This window comes from Solanum pennellii, chromosome 6 (assembly GCF_001406875.1).
Source record: "Solanum pennellii chromosome 6, SPENNV200".
NCBI lineage: Eukaryota > Viridiplantae > Streptophyta > Magnoliopsida > Solanales > Solanaceae > Solanum > Solanum pennellii.
The window spans coordinates 37,271,545-37,285,527 of record NC_028642.1 but is presented as its reverse complement, the minus strand read 5'-3'; the positions used below and the strand labels follow the sequence as shown (position 1 = coordinate 37,285,527).

At 30.7% G+C, this 13,983-nt stretch overlaps 1 pseudogene; it reads right to left on the bottom strand.

Moving 5' to 3' along the window:
* Window positions 1–342: 342 nt before the first annotated feature.
* Window positions 343–13,977, bottom strand: LOC107022288 (annotated as a pseudogene).
* Window positions 13,978–13,983: the final 6 nt, after the last annotated feature.

Genomic DNA, 13,983 nt, shown 5'->3' with positions numbered 1-13,983 from the left:
TTGCCTCCTGGCTTAATCATAGGACTCATTCAGGCTACTTAGGAAATAAAGCAATCTCTGTTGACTCAAATATTCAATGTAGTCCTTTGATATCGCACAGCCACAACTTGGTGATGGGACTAACACATCATATTCACTCCACAGTTCCTTTAATTTTGAAAAATAAGCTGATACATAATTGGTACCTTGCATTAGTGTAGTGATTTCCCTGTGTAACTGCCAGATCCTTACTCTATCAACCTTGTCAAAGCTTTCCTTCAAATCTTCCCACACTAAATGTGCATATGAAGCATAAACGATTCCAGTTAGAAGATCTGCAGATACTGTGTTCATGATCCACGATTATGCAATAGCATTACAAGTTTCCCATTGATCGTGTAATTGAACATCAACTGAATCCTTTGTGCAAATGGCAAGCACAAATCCCAGCTTCCTCTTTCCTAAGAGTGCAATTCTGATCGATCTACTCCATAAACCATAGTTTTCAGATCCATTAAGCTTCACTGGAATGAGGATAGATCCTGAAGTATCGAATTGCCCTAAAAATAAAGTATGTGAAGCATCAATCTTCACTCCCGTCATTGGAACTATAAAAAATTAGTTGAAACGTAAGAACAAAGCACACAATGAATCAGATCTACTACTCTGATACCATGTGAAAATATGAGCTTAACTCAAGCTATTCATCAATGGAGATCAATACTCTAGAGAGAGATATAGAGAAGAATATTTGGAAAATGTAAATTGTATTGATCAAACTGAAAAAAGTTATGTACACTACATATATATGGAAAAAATGCTAAAATGACTTTCTAACATACTTATACACCTGGACCATTAGCAACTAATCTAACTAACTTTAACAATATTAACAATCCAAAATGCCACGTTCAATGATTTATACATGGTTAAAATAATTTTTAGGTATATATAGTAGATGTAGAACCCCCTTCGGCAACTGTGTGTCTATTTCTGTAGATTTTGAACCTCCTTATTGAAACTCCTAGCTCCGCTTGTGGACACAGAGTTTAAGAAAGAAATGAAAACTTTAAAAAACTTGTGATTCAAAATGAATGATAGAAATTTGTGTGGTTGTAAATCATTTAATTAAGGGTATAATAAACATTTTATTGTTAAATTATTAGTTAATATAGAAATATGTCATTGTTTTTGGGACTAATTAAAAATGAAACTAAGTCACCTAAATTGAAACTGAGGAAGTACTAGTTAATGATGGTATTGTATCCCTTTGAAGTTTTGAAATGTATAAAAGGTGGATATAAACATGTCCATGTGAATCGTTCATTATTTTATGATTTTAACAAATTCATCTATATAATGATGACATGTGCTTGTTATCAATTCGATTTCAGAAAATGTTGTTTGTTTAAATTGTTAAATTAAGAGTATAGTTTTAAATTATAAAGTTATTATAATAATGGTGTTCGATTTAATAGGAATTGTGTCTTAGGCCAAATATAGTTAAACTATTGGTCACAAAAACAAAGCTCTCAAAAGATATAGCAAACACAACTTTATTTCTTAACTAACTCCACCAAGCAAGGGTCACTCCAGATTCTAACGACCTTGCAATAAGCAGGATATTGTCATTATCCAATAATCTCATTTGATCTCTAAACCATGTCCGTCTTGCGTACCGTCTCACTATCCTACTAGCTATCTGCAATGTCTAAATTTCCAAGGCTTAACTGCAAATAAAACAAATTACTAATGAGGCAAAGCAATAACACATGAAAGAAACACTAGTAATCAGATGAAAATGCATTGATACTCTCCATAATAGATGAATATGTTCTTTAACTTGAATACACAAGGGATCTCCATAAGCTCGTAACAATCTTCTAGTATTGATTCCTCAAGCTTGTGAAAATCTCCCCTATCAACTGGCACCCACGACACTGGGATAGCTTTTATATCAGTCCGAATGATTAAGAACCTCAAATTAAATAGGTACCCTATTTCTTCCGTTAAAGACTCCCCCAGAATAATGTTATCCACTTTAATTTTAAAACTCTAACAAGTCTCAAATGTCTTGTGTGACAGATATACCTCGAGTTATCAAGCGAACTGCTCATTGTCAAAGATATGAGATTCTTACTATTACCTGAAAACTTATTAGAATTTAAACGAAACACATTTTTTGTGGAGTTGGCCATCGTATGTATGAATGTAGGAAATCGAAAGCATGAAACTATTCCATGTTGGATCTAACTAAATAGAAATCATTCACAACATCATGCACATAACAAACCTTGATCATAACAGAAAAAGGCTCACTATTCTCGCAGGGGATATGATCCATTATAATCAGACTAAGCATCTAAGTAACTTTGAGTTGCTTCCTCTAAACTACTCTTGGAACAGATATCATGATCCACAAACCCTTCCACCATCCACAACTGCATCAACGCAGGTACTGGAGTTCGGTTGCTCTTTTGATATCTTGCGAAGTAAAGCAACAACAGCTTTAGGTGGTATGGTAAATGGTCATAACTTAATTGCATAACCAAATTGATGTTGGTAGAAATAAAGGAATCTAGATTATGTTGTATCTTAAGCCACAAATCCTTTTCCTTTTTCTTTCCTCTAAAAATTACTCCAGCAATCAAAACAACAGCCAAAGGAAGAATTGACATTTCTCAACTACTGTGAGATCATCAAAAAAGGGGGAAAATATTGTATTCCAGGTGTTTATATGATCCTCATAAATGCAGGTACCCGGTCCCTGGCAGAGTTCTCTTGTCCAGATTCAAAATGGTGTACAACTATAAAGTTGTCTTGTCTAGTTTGTTGGTGAAAAGTGCAGCGTACTTCACCAATAGAAAGGGCGGATGAGGTTGTTTGTTTTAGTGGTCAAAACTCTTGATTGGTGATTGACATATACAACAATAAACAAACAACATTATTTATTCAAAAAGAGAGATATCCCGTACTTTTTTTGTTGGACTTGAAGATAGGAAAAAAATCTTTGAGATGTCAGAATACTTGTCGAAGAATCATGAAGTAAGTCTGAAGATGTATTCAAACATTTGTCCTCTGTCATGGTGTCTAAATAATCATTCTCCAGTCTCAAATAACTTTGAATTTCCATCAACAAGTCTTACCTAAGATTACTTTATATATCTTGATCGAAAAGTGAACTAGACAAATAACTGAAATCTTTAAAGTCGTCCAAATTTGAATTCCCAAACAAGACAAATGTTGTTAGGAATCTCAGTTCTATTCTTACCATTTCAATGTCATTCAGTTTTGAACCAATTAATTCATACTTTATTTGGTTCATGAAATCATCAATACGATTCCAAACTTGTCACTGACTACAATACGACGGAATACTCATAACTCAAATAAAAGGAACGACAAATGGAGAGACTCTAAGAGTTAAAAAAACATATCAAATTAATAAATCTCTTGCCACACAAAGCAATGCGGGGCTCATCAGATGCGACCAAATCACCTAGTTAAAGAAGTCTTCGTCATTCGTCAATACCACCTGATTTCTCTGTAAAAACATTAGCAAGGAGTGAGTAATTTTAATGAGGGACAAGTCATAAAATATGTTAGTGTGATAATCAAAATGATGAAATCAATGCACTTTAAAAAACGGTACAATATTCAATCTTATTTGCCTCATGTTGGCAAAATCAATGTGAACACTTCGTAGTAAACTTAGAAAAACACTTTCATATCAAATCTTATAGAAGGGAGGTTTTCAAGGATGAATCATGTAATCAGTATGTCCAAGTAACAAGTAACTGTGAACTCCTTATAAAAGAATTATATATTTATATCGGTATGTCTCTACTTGAGGGATATAGGTAACAACATGCTAGTTCTACCTTGACGCTATCAAGCTAAGGACTTTATCGATAACCTATAACTACAAGGTGCACCAGGTCTAACGAACCCACCATTAGCTACGGAATTCATCAAGGTCTACTTCAATTTATACTTTTCTTATAATTTATAGAAGCATTTCAAAATCGAACAGAACATTTGTCTTCTCAAATTATACCATTTCAAAGTTTAACAATCACATGTCAAAATACCATTTCTCAAATAAGTGTAAAACTCTTCCAATAATGGTAATCATACCTTATAAAAATGAGATCATCTCAAATAATATTTTCAGTATCATATCAAGTAAAAGACTTGTCCCACATGCAAGTTCAAAACATTCGGTAGCACATTTACTTTGTAAACCTTGTAAAAATCATGAAATTTATGAAACACAAGTTATGGTAAGATTATTACTCATAATGCTCATGTTGAAATACTACTTGTCAAATTTATGAAACACAAGTTATGGTAATATTATTACTCATAATGCTCATGTTGAAATACTACTTGTCTCTTCAAGTAATTTGTACGAGTTTCATTCGATCAACCTATACTCACATCGTATAAATTTCGTGTTAATATCATTCTAATTAGGATCAAACAAATATTAATATTTAAAACAAAAAAAAGTACATGAAAATTTCCTAATGATTCACATCAACAAGAGGCAAGTGGTAAAGAAAAATTAATTTTTCTATATATAGCTAAAGATTTATAGGATAACATGAAAATGTGAAGAGTTGTTTAAGTTAATTTTTAGAAGTTAGTGATCTTAGACATGTGGGAGAGGAAAGGTTGATTAGTTTTACCAATAATTCAACAAATTTAATTATATTAATTATAGCGAGATGATAACAAATTTAATCTTGTTGTTCATCTTGTATTTCAAACGTACTTAGAACAAAACTTTGAACATCTTTGTGAGACAACAATGTTTAAGAACATTTTCAAAACTAGAAAATTAAAACTAGTAGCGAAACTAGAATTAGAAACAGATTGAAAAAAAAAATATACGAAATATTTTTCTTAAAGAAGAATTGTTGTAAATATGTGTCTAAAGAATCATACTGATTCCAACAAAATTTGCGGAAACACGAAGTTACCAAGTTTAATGAACCAGTGAAGAACAAATGAATAGAAGAACTGAAATTAATTCACAAATCTAAAATTTGTAAAACACCTACCAGAATCTGGAAAAATTTTAATCGGAAAAAGATCTAGTCCACGGAACTCACAGTGTCCCCTTAAGGAAATTATTCCCCTCTAGTATCCGAGGTTTGATTTGAAATATGACCTCCCAGGGTAAAATGATCTCAATCACCAGAGTATAGATACCAAAAACTCCGGTGTCAGCGAACCACTCAACGGCAGTAAAGTACACTTAGAATACTAGATTTAGTAGTTGAAGAAGAAGTCCATGAACTTTATATTAAAATGAGAGGAAATCCCTCAATTTATAGAAAACAAAGGGTAGTGCGAAAAGGTTCTTATTGTGCCTTACCGGAAAGGTCACAAACCTTTGGAAAAGTCACAATCTTTCAGAAAGGTCGTCACCTTTCATAAAAAAGTCACAACTTTCCATAAAAGTCATAACTTTTCATAAAAGTCGCAACTTTTCATAAAAGTCACAACTTTTCATAAAAGTCACAACTTTTCATAAAAGTCGCAACATTTCATAAAAGTCACAACTCTTCATAAAAGTCGCAACTCTTCATTTTCCACTCACACCTTTTTAAAACCCAACAAATCTATTTAACCACACTAATTATAGAGAAAGAATAGAGAATTTTTATTAAGAATAAATAAATAATTCCTAACAATTTTCTATGAAATAATCTCTAACAATTTACTATGAAATATTTTTGTCTTTCAAAGTTTGACTTTACACTTTCTTATTTTTAGTATTTAGTATAATATAATATAATTATTACTTAGTATTTAAATAATTAGAATTTGAACCATTATGTCTAGATGTATGTATTTAAGTATGATTATTTAATATTAAATTAATTATATATTAATATTTAATTTAGTTTAGGAATAAAATAAAGACAAAATGGTAATTCAACTTTTTCAGTTAGGAGCTTCACAACTATAATAATAAAGTTGAGTTACCATTTTGCCCTTTTACTAAATTAAAATTTGATTAATCATTTAACTAAATACAAATAATAATTACATTATGACATAATTTAAGTCCTTTAGCCCTTTAAAAATTAAATTACTATTTTTTTGATAAACAATTACATTAATATTATTTTAATTCTTAATCATAATTCTCAGAACGACAAAATTTTAAAAGTTGTGATAGATAAAAACAATGTACACATTATCATATCTTATCATTCATAAACTATATTATTATATTATTATTTTTTAAAATCATATATCATCATATCGTATTATTTAATTGTTACTCCCTCCATTTCAAAAAGAATGTCCCTATTTCCTATTTAGTGTGTTTAAAAAAGAATGTCCCCTTTCTTTTTATTGGCAACACTTTAACTTTCACGTGGCATGTTCAAGACCACAAATTAAAGGGCATTTTGGTACATTTGACATAACTTTACTTTTGAATCAGAAGAATAAAAAGTCTTCTTTCTTTTTTTAAACCCCGTTCCAAGTCAAATTAGGTCATTCTTTTTTAAACGGATGGTGTATTATATTTTACATTATAAGAGGGAAGATGCTTAGTCTAAAGCTGAAACTATTAAAGTTGGATGACTTTTTAACTCTTCAAGAAATCACCATTAAAGTTGAACAACTTTTTAATTTTACAAGTAATCACCATTAAAGTTGAATGACTTTTAATTCTACATGACATCACCATTAATGTTGAATGACTTTTAACTCTACAAAAAATCACCATAAATAAGTCTTTTAAACGTTGTCTTCTAATGACAATATTGTACATTTGAATTTGGTTTAGAGGGCATAAAACTCTTATCATACTAAGTTTTTTCAAGCCTTTCTTTATATTTAGATTTTTCATTTTTTGCTATCATTCAAATTGTATTCTTAAATTTATATCTAAGTGTTTAATCTCTCACATGAAAATATACTGCTAAATTTTTGTTTTATGAACTTATGATGTAATTTTATGTCAGGCATAAACCAGATGTGATTGTTTTGCAAACCACTTAATATAAATTTTAGTAGAAATTGCGCCAATACAAATGAGGTATGCGGCATGTCTCTCACAAAACTTTGCATTTTCTTGCATAATTACTTTTTAATAAATTTGATATACATACGATTATTGTATTTATAATTCAATTTTAATAACTTAATGCATGTGTATTTTACAAAGTCGAGCCTCCTTGATAAGTTTGGTATCAGATCGATGATCTAGATGAGATTGATATTCCAATCTTTCTTCTTAGAACATATTGATTTGACCCCATAAGCGGGACCAAGCATGTTGCCTAGTTTGACAATGACTTATTGAAATTTATTTTTCTTCAATCTGCTATATTCCGAGGTAAAAAGGATAAGTAATGTTTCTCCACAACAACATAGAGCAAAGGAAATCAAGAAAATCTGTGAAGATGATATTTTAACAAATGAGGTAATTTAATTTAATATGAAGGAGTACTTAAAAGTCAAATATGAATAATAAAGTAAGAGAAAAAAAAAAGGATAAAAAATTAAAATATGATAAGTAGTATGAAAAATAACCATGAAAAACTATTGGAGATTGTATTCATGCTACAAAGGACAATAAACACACTATGTCATTTGAATGTAATATGGAGACAACATATGTACTTGTTAATTCAAACTTTGGTACAAATTGAGAAGGTTATGTGTATAACTCACCTAGAAAATAAGCCATCGATTTCCAAATTACATTCGCCACCTGCAATACAAAACAAATCCATTGAATTTTCTCGATAGCAACTCATAATGTTAGAACACGTCAAAATTGCACTCAGTGGATGATTTGTTTATTGCCTCTAAACAAATGTCACTAAAAGTTGTTTTTGTGGTAGCGTGTGCAGGAGTTAATTTTGTGGTAGCGTGTGCAGGAAGAAGAACGAACTCTACTACTAACAACTTCAATGAACACACTACAGAAATGCAAATTATATAAATTGGGGTGAAGATGTAAGAAACTAGTTACCACATATTCATCTTCATCTTCATCTTCATCTTCATCCTCTATTTTTTCGCGTTGGTTGCCAATCAAATATGATGTATGGACATCAAGTCTGTCCTCTCCTGTGAAATCTGCTACATTTTTCTTAATCTCAATGGCTGAATCTGCAAGCTCACGCCTAAACAGCACATAAATCAATGGACTTTAAAGTGTCTATATCCATAAATGCAGAACGGATCTCCCAAAGTTTGTAACAATATGTTAGCATTAATTTCTCAAGCTTGGGAAAAGTTTCCCTCTCAACTTGCCATTCTGATAATTTGATATCTCGCAAAATCAAAGTCTTAAGACTTTGATAGATGTCCTCACTTGCATCCCATTTTTCATCCGAAAAATCACAGCTGGGAAACTCCATAATCTCAAGCTCAGGCAATGCTGCGATTGCTGACAACAAATCAGATCTCACTGGAAAATCAGTCAACCGTAACTCTTTCAAGCTTGTAGGGAAGTCATATCCACTGGGTTATCGGATTAACTCGGGATATTCAAAGTAAGAGCGTTTTGCTTTGAGTGATTCAAGTTTATTAAGTACATCAAGCTTGGGAAACTAATCGCCGTGTGTAGGAGGATACTGTCGTTCCATGATGATGCAATCAAGGTGCTGAAGAATTGGGAACTTCTTCAGAGCATCATCACAAATGCCTTCAGAATATGAGATACAAACTCGTGATAGAGTTGTCAAGTTTGAATTCCCAGCTTCCAATATTCTTCTACTTTGGATATTGTCCGCATCCTCTTCCTCTTCAAAGAAAGAACACTTGTTAATTTTAAAATGTTTGAGCTTTGACAGTTCCAATATTCTGGGCAGTAAAACCATGGTGGAATAATTTGTATCGATTAAGAGAGTTTCCATATTCTGGAGGTTCAACCACGACACTGGGATAGCTTTTACACCTTGAGTGTTAATTCTTAAGAACCTCAAATGAAATAGTGACCCTATTTCTTCCATCAAAGAATCTCCCAGAATAATGTCACCCATTTGCAACACTCTAACAAGTCCAAAGTGTCTTGTGTGACAGATATACCTGAACTCATCTAGTGGACCACTCACTTGCAAAGATACGACATGCTTACTAACAGCTAAGCACTTATTAGAATTGAATAAAACACATTTTTTGTGGAGTTGGCCCTCCTCAGTATGAATAGTTAGACGACGGTGTAGGAAATCCGAAGCATGAAATGGATCACCTGAATTGATTAACTTTAAAAACTTTTCCTTTTTTGTTTTTACTGAACAACATCATGCACATAGCAAACTCTGATCATTACAGATGTCCCTCAGAGGGGATATGATCCACCATTATCAGGCTATTGGAAATTAAAGCATCCAAGTAACTTTGAGTTACTTCCTCTGAACTACACTTGGACCGTATATCATGATCCACAAACCCTTCGGCCATTCACAACTGCATCAACGTAGAGAATGGAGTTCGTTTGCTGTTTTGAGACCTTGCAAAGTAAAGCAGCAACGGCTTCAGGTGGTATGGTAAATGGTCATAGCTTAATTGCATAACCAAATTGATGTTGGTAGAAATAACGGAATCCAGATTATGTTGTACCTTAATCCATAACCAGCCTTCAATATCTACAAAATTTGATTTTTCAAAATTAGAAACACAAGTAAAAGAAAGAGTTAAAAAGAATGTCAGCTGTTAAATTTATAGGTCGTAAATTGTAAAGAAGGAAAACACTCAAATATCTAATCGAACTTTGTAGAAAAAAAAAGGTTCATTTATGTCAATCGGTTAAAACTTTGGCACATATATGTCATTATCGTTTGAGAAAAGGCCCATTCATGTTATTATATTTTACCCCGATCGACTTTTAATACTTTTCAATTGGGATTTTAGATCAAATGGATTCTTTTTGTTTCTTCTACCTTAAAGAACACATCAAGAACTCTCAAATTTCCAACTTCTTCCATTCATCACCAATTCACCTCATATTTTCGCCACTAATTGTTTTTTTTTTAAAAAGCAAAAATATATATTCTGTAAATCAATCATATTTTAAGAAAGAGTATATAGTTTCTGATTACTAATAATTTATAACTTTGCCTTAACAAACAAGACTTGATAGGTTTCTCAAAAAAAAAATCTTTTTAAAAACGGAATAATATTTTTTAAGCTAAAAATGATGGAAGCTCCTAGTTGGTAGGGGTGAAAAAAGGATGCATAATTACGATAATCATCTAACATATATTCACACTTTATAATTATCAAGTAAAAAATATATATCATTTTTCTTATTCTTATTATGTATGTTTCTTTCAAATCTAAGTGAATCACAAAAATACATGCAAAATCAAAACTAGAAAAACATTATATTATACCTTTTTCTTTACTCTCAAATGGTAGTTTGCCTTTTTGCAGATTTACAAGAAGCACATGTTGAAGTTAGATCTGCAAATGTTGAACTTTCAATTAGCTTATCAAAGTCTAGAGATCTGAAATAGATTAGTTTAAGTTTATTACTCACTCCTTCTATTTCTAATTGTCATGTTACATTTTTTGAATGTTAATTTGACTAACTTGTAAAGTCAACTTTGATTACATTGATTCGATATTTTAAACAAAAAAAACAGATATTCAAAAACACTTTTTTAACAACTTAGCCTTTAAGATTCTCAAACATAACAAATTTCATTAGGGATGAGCTTTAACTCGCAAAAATTTCAATCCACCTCGTTTAAGTTTTCGTTCATTTATTACTTTGCTAATTCATTACATTTATAAATGGCAAAAAGATTCTATCTTCTATCAAATATAAACTTTCAAAAGGGTAAAATTGAGGCATACATGGACTAAATTGAGGAAGATGAATAGATGAACATCGGCTTCAGCAGAAACCTTGCACGATTATTCCCTTTATTTACTAGATTTTAGTTGTTTATCCTCGCTAGAGTTTTGACCTTTTGAGAAACTATCAGGTGAAAAGAAAATGTCTTTAATTGAAATTAATTTAATTTGTTTTTAGTTCTAAAATCGACGTATAATATATTTAATTAGTTGACAACAATTGAGTGGCTCACTAACACACGTGGAAGCGTTTGCATTTTACGCTCTTTGACTACAAAAATCACGTTTTTATTTGTTTAAAGACATAATACCTAAATTGGACACTTAACTTGACTTCAAATTATAACTTTGACCTTTAACTTTGTTAGTGCACAAATAGAACTTTAACTATTCAAAATTTAAGCAAAAAAACACTCGAATCTTACCTAGCAAATTGCGTGAAATACACCCAAATTAGGCGCGTCGGATGTAAAAAATCAAGGGGCCCAACAATAAAAAAACACTGAAAGGACAATTAAACCCTCTTTCTAATTTTTCAACAATTTCCCCCTCTTTTTTGATTATTTGTTGTTCATTGCAAAATGCAAGTGACATATAATTACTTTTTTGTAATTGTGAAAAAAATTATAATGAAGTTTTTTTTTTTTGGTTAAGATAGGGTGAGTATACTTGTAAAAGTTGAATGCAATTTAAGTTTGAATGCTCTCAATCAACGAATCCAATCTACACTTAAGGACTCCTTACATTTTGATCAGATTGTTATTCAAAGTTGACAAAAAACTCTGAAAATTTCATTTAGAAAATTTATCAAATACTTTAAGTGTACCATTTTACTTAACAATTTTTGGCACGGTAAGTTCATTTTCTGGCCTCCAAAAATTCATAATTGTAGTTCTCTTCAATATGACAATCACAATACACAAAACACCCTTTTTTTTCATAAAGTATTTGACAACTTAAAGTACATATATACTTCTAACTAGCGAAAAGAAGGAGAAATTCATTGATTCCCATGTTATGAGCTGCTGTGAAATAATTTTGCAATAAAGACATTAGTTTCCTCTAAAGATTCTCATATTAGTTTGAACATTTGACCAACAAATTCTTGTTTATAAAATGTTGAATCTTGATACCTTGACTAAATTGAGGAAGAAGAATAGATAAACGTATATGAAATTTCATCACATATCTTAATAATTTTATTTTTTTATTTGAATATAAGGAGCTTGAATTTTAGAAATTCAGATTAGGTTTTTTTAGAGGAAGAAGAGAAGAGGTACTTAATTTTTTTTCCTAAAAATGAATTTGTTTTCAATTTCACCTTATTCTAAAATCTAGGTGTATTTATTTTAGTTAGTTGACAGTAATTGAATGATTCACTTTTTCATGTCAGAGCATGTGTAATCACGTGTTTTGCCTGAAATATTCAAGTGTGTTTTTGTTTAAATTTTGTCTAGTTAAAGTGTCTTTTTGTATATTATCAAAGTTAAAGGTCAAAAGATATAATTTGAAGTCAAGTTAAGAGTCTAATTTATGCATTATGCCTTATTTAAAAGTTGATAATTAAAGTTACATGATATAATTTTGTTCTAGTAGGTTGGATTAACAAATTGGTTATAATGGGTTTGGCTTAAAAAAACAATGCTAAGGGTCCGTTTGGATGGGCTTAATAAAAGCAGCTTTAAAAAAGTACTTTTGAAAGTGCTGAAACTTATTTTCAAAATAAGCAGTTATGCGTTTGGATAAAAGTGCTGAAGTTAAAAAAAAGTTGTTGATGTGTTTGGCAAATAAGTGCTGATAAACAGCTTTTTACATCAAAATGTCTGAATACCCTTAAAAGCTGTTAACATAATAAAAGTTAATTAATTTATATTTTACAGCCATAAGTAATTATATTTTGCTATCATTCACATATTTCTTTCTCATCACAAATTATTTATAAGAGGAATATAAACTTATTATAGATTTTAAAGATACATAATTTGAATAGATCAAAAAAAGATTTAAGATTTTATTTTAGTTTCATCCATAGGTAATAATAATTGTCTATCATTCATATATTTCTTTATTATCACAAATTATTTATAAGAGGAATATAAATTTTTATTTAAGTTATATGTGCAACTTATTTTACATTTTAATAATATATAATTTGAATAGATCACTTAAAATATTTAAGATTTTTTTTATTTTCATTCATTAGTAATAGTAATTGTCTATCATCCACACGTGAAAAGGGAAAAATAGAAGAAAGAGATGTTAGGGTTATGTTGGTCATTTGAAGATTGTATAAAAATATTAAGGGCAAAAAGGTAAAAATGTGGTCAACTTAAAACAGCTTATAAGCTAAAAAATGAAAACCACCCCTACCCCATCTTTTAACTTTTGGCTTAAAATAAGTTTTTTTTAACTTAAAATAAGTTATTTTGAGTATTGCCAAACAGCTAAATAAGTCAAAAACCAGCTTTTAAGTCAGTTTGACCAGCTTTTAAGCTGAGCCAAACAGGCTCTAAGTCAAGTAAGATGGACAAAAATAGGCATAATACATAAATATGCCCTTTAACTTGGTTTAGAATCACATTCCTTCAACTTTGGGTGTGCAGAAGTAGACACTCAAACTTATATAAAATTGAACAAATAGACACACATGTCCTACGTGTCATCCTACATGTCATTTTTTGTCCTACGTGGTGTCCTACATGTAGGACTCATGTGTTTATTTATTTAAAAGTTGGATAGTTAAAGTGCTTGTTTGTACATTATGAAAGTAGGAGGTCAGAGTTAAAATTTGAAGTCAAGTTTAGGGTCAAATATATGTATTATGCCACAAAAATATCATCTAGTAAATTGGTAATGATCTTTGAATCGGACCATAAGACTGTTTAAACAATGAAAAAAACAGAGTTATCCCAACATCAACTATTACATTGTAGACAAAATAAAAAAGCAAATGAGAAACAAGAGTTTGGTCTATCATGCCAAAACATATAGTTGTAGATACAAAAATGTAACTTTATTTATTAACTAACTCCACCAAGCAAGGGCCACTCCAAACACTCGTGGCCTTTCCATAAGCAGGATGTTGACATTATCCAACAATCTCTAAACTAAGTTCAAATCACCTCGCCTTGTGTACCGTCTCCATGTCCTACAAGCCATCTGTAA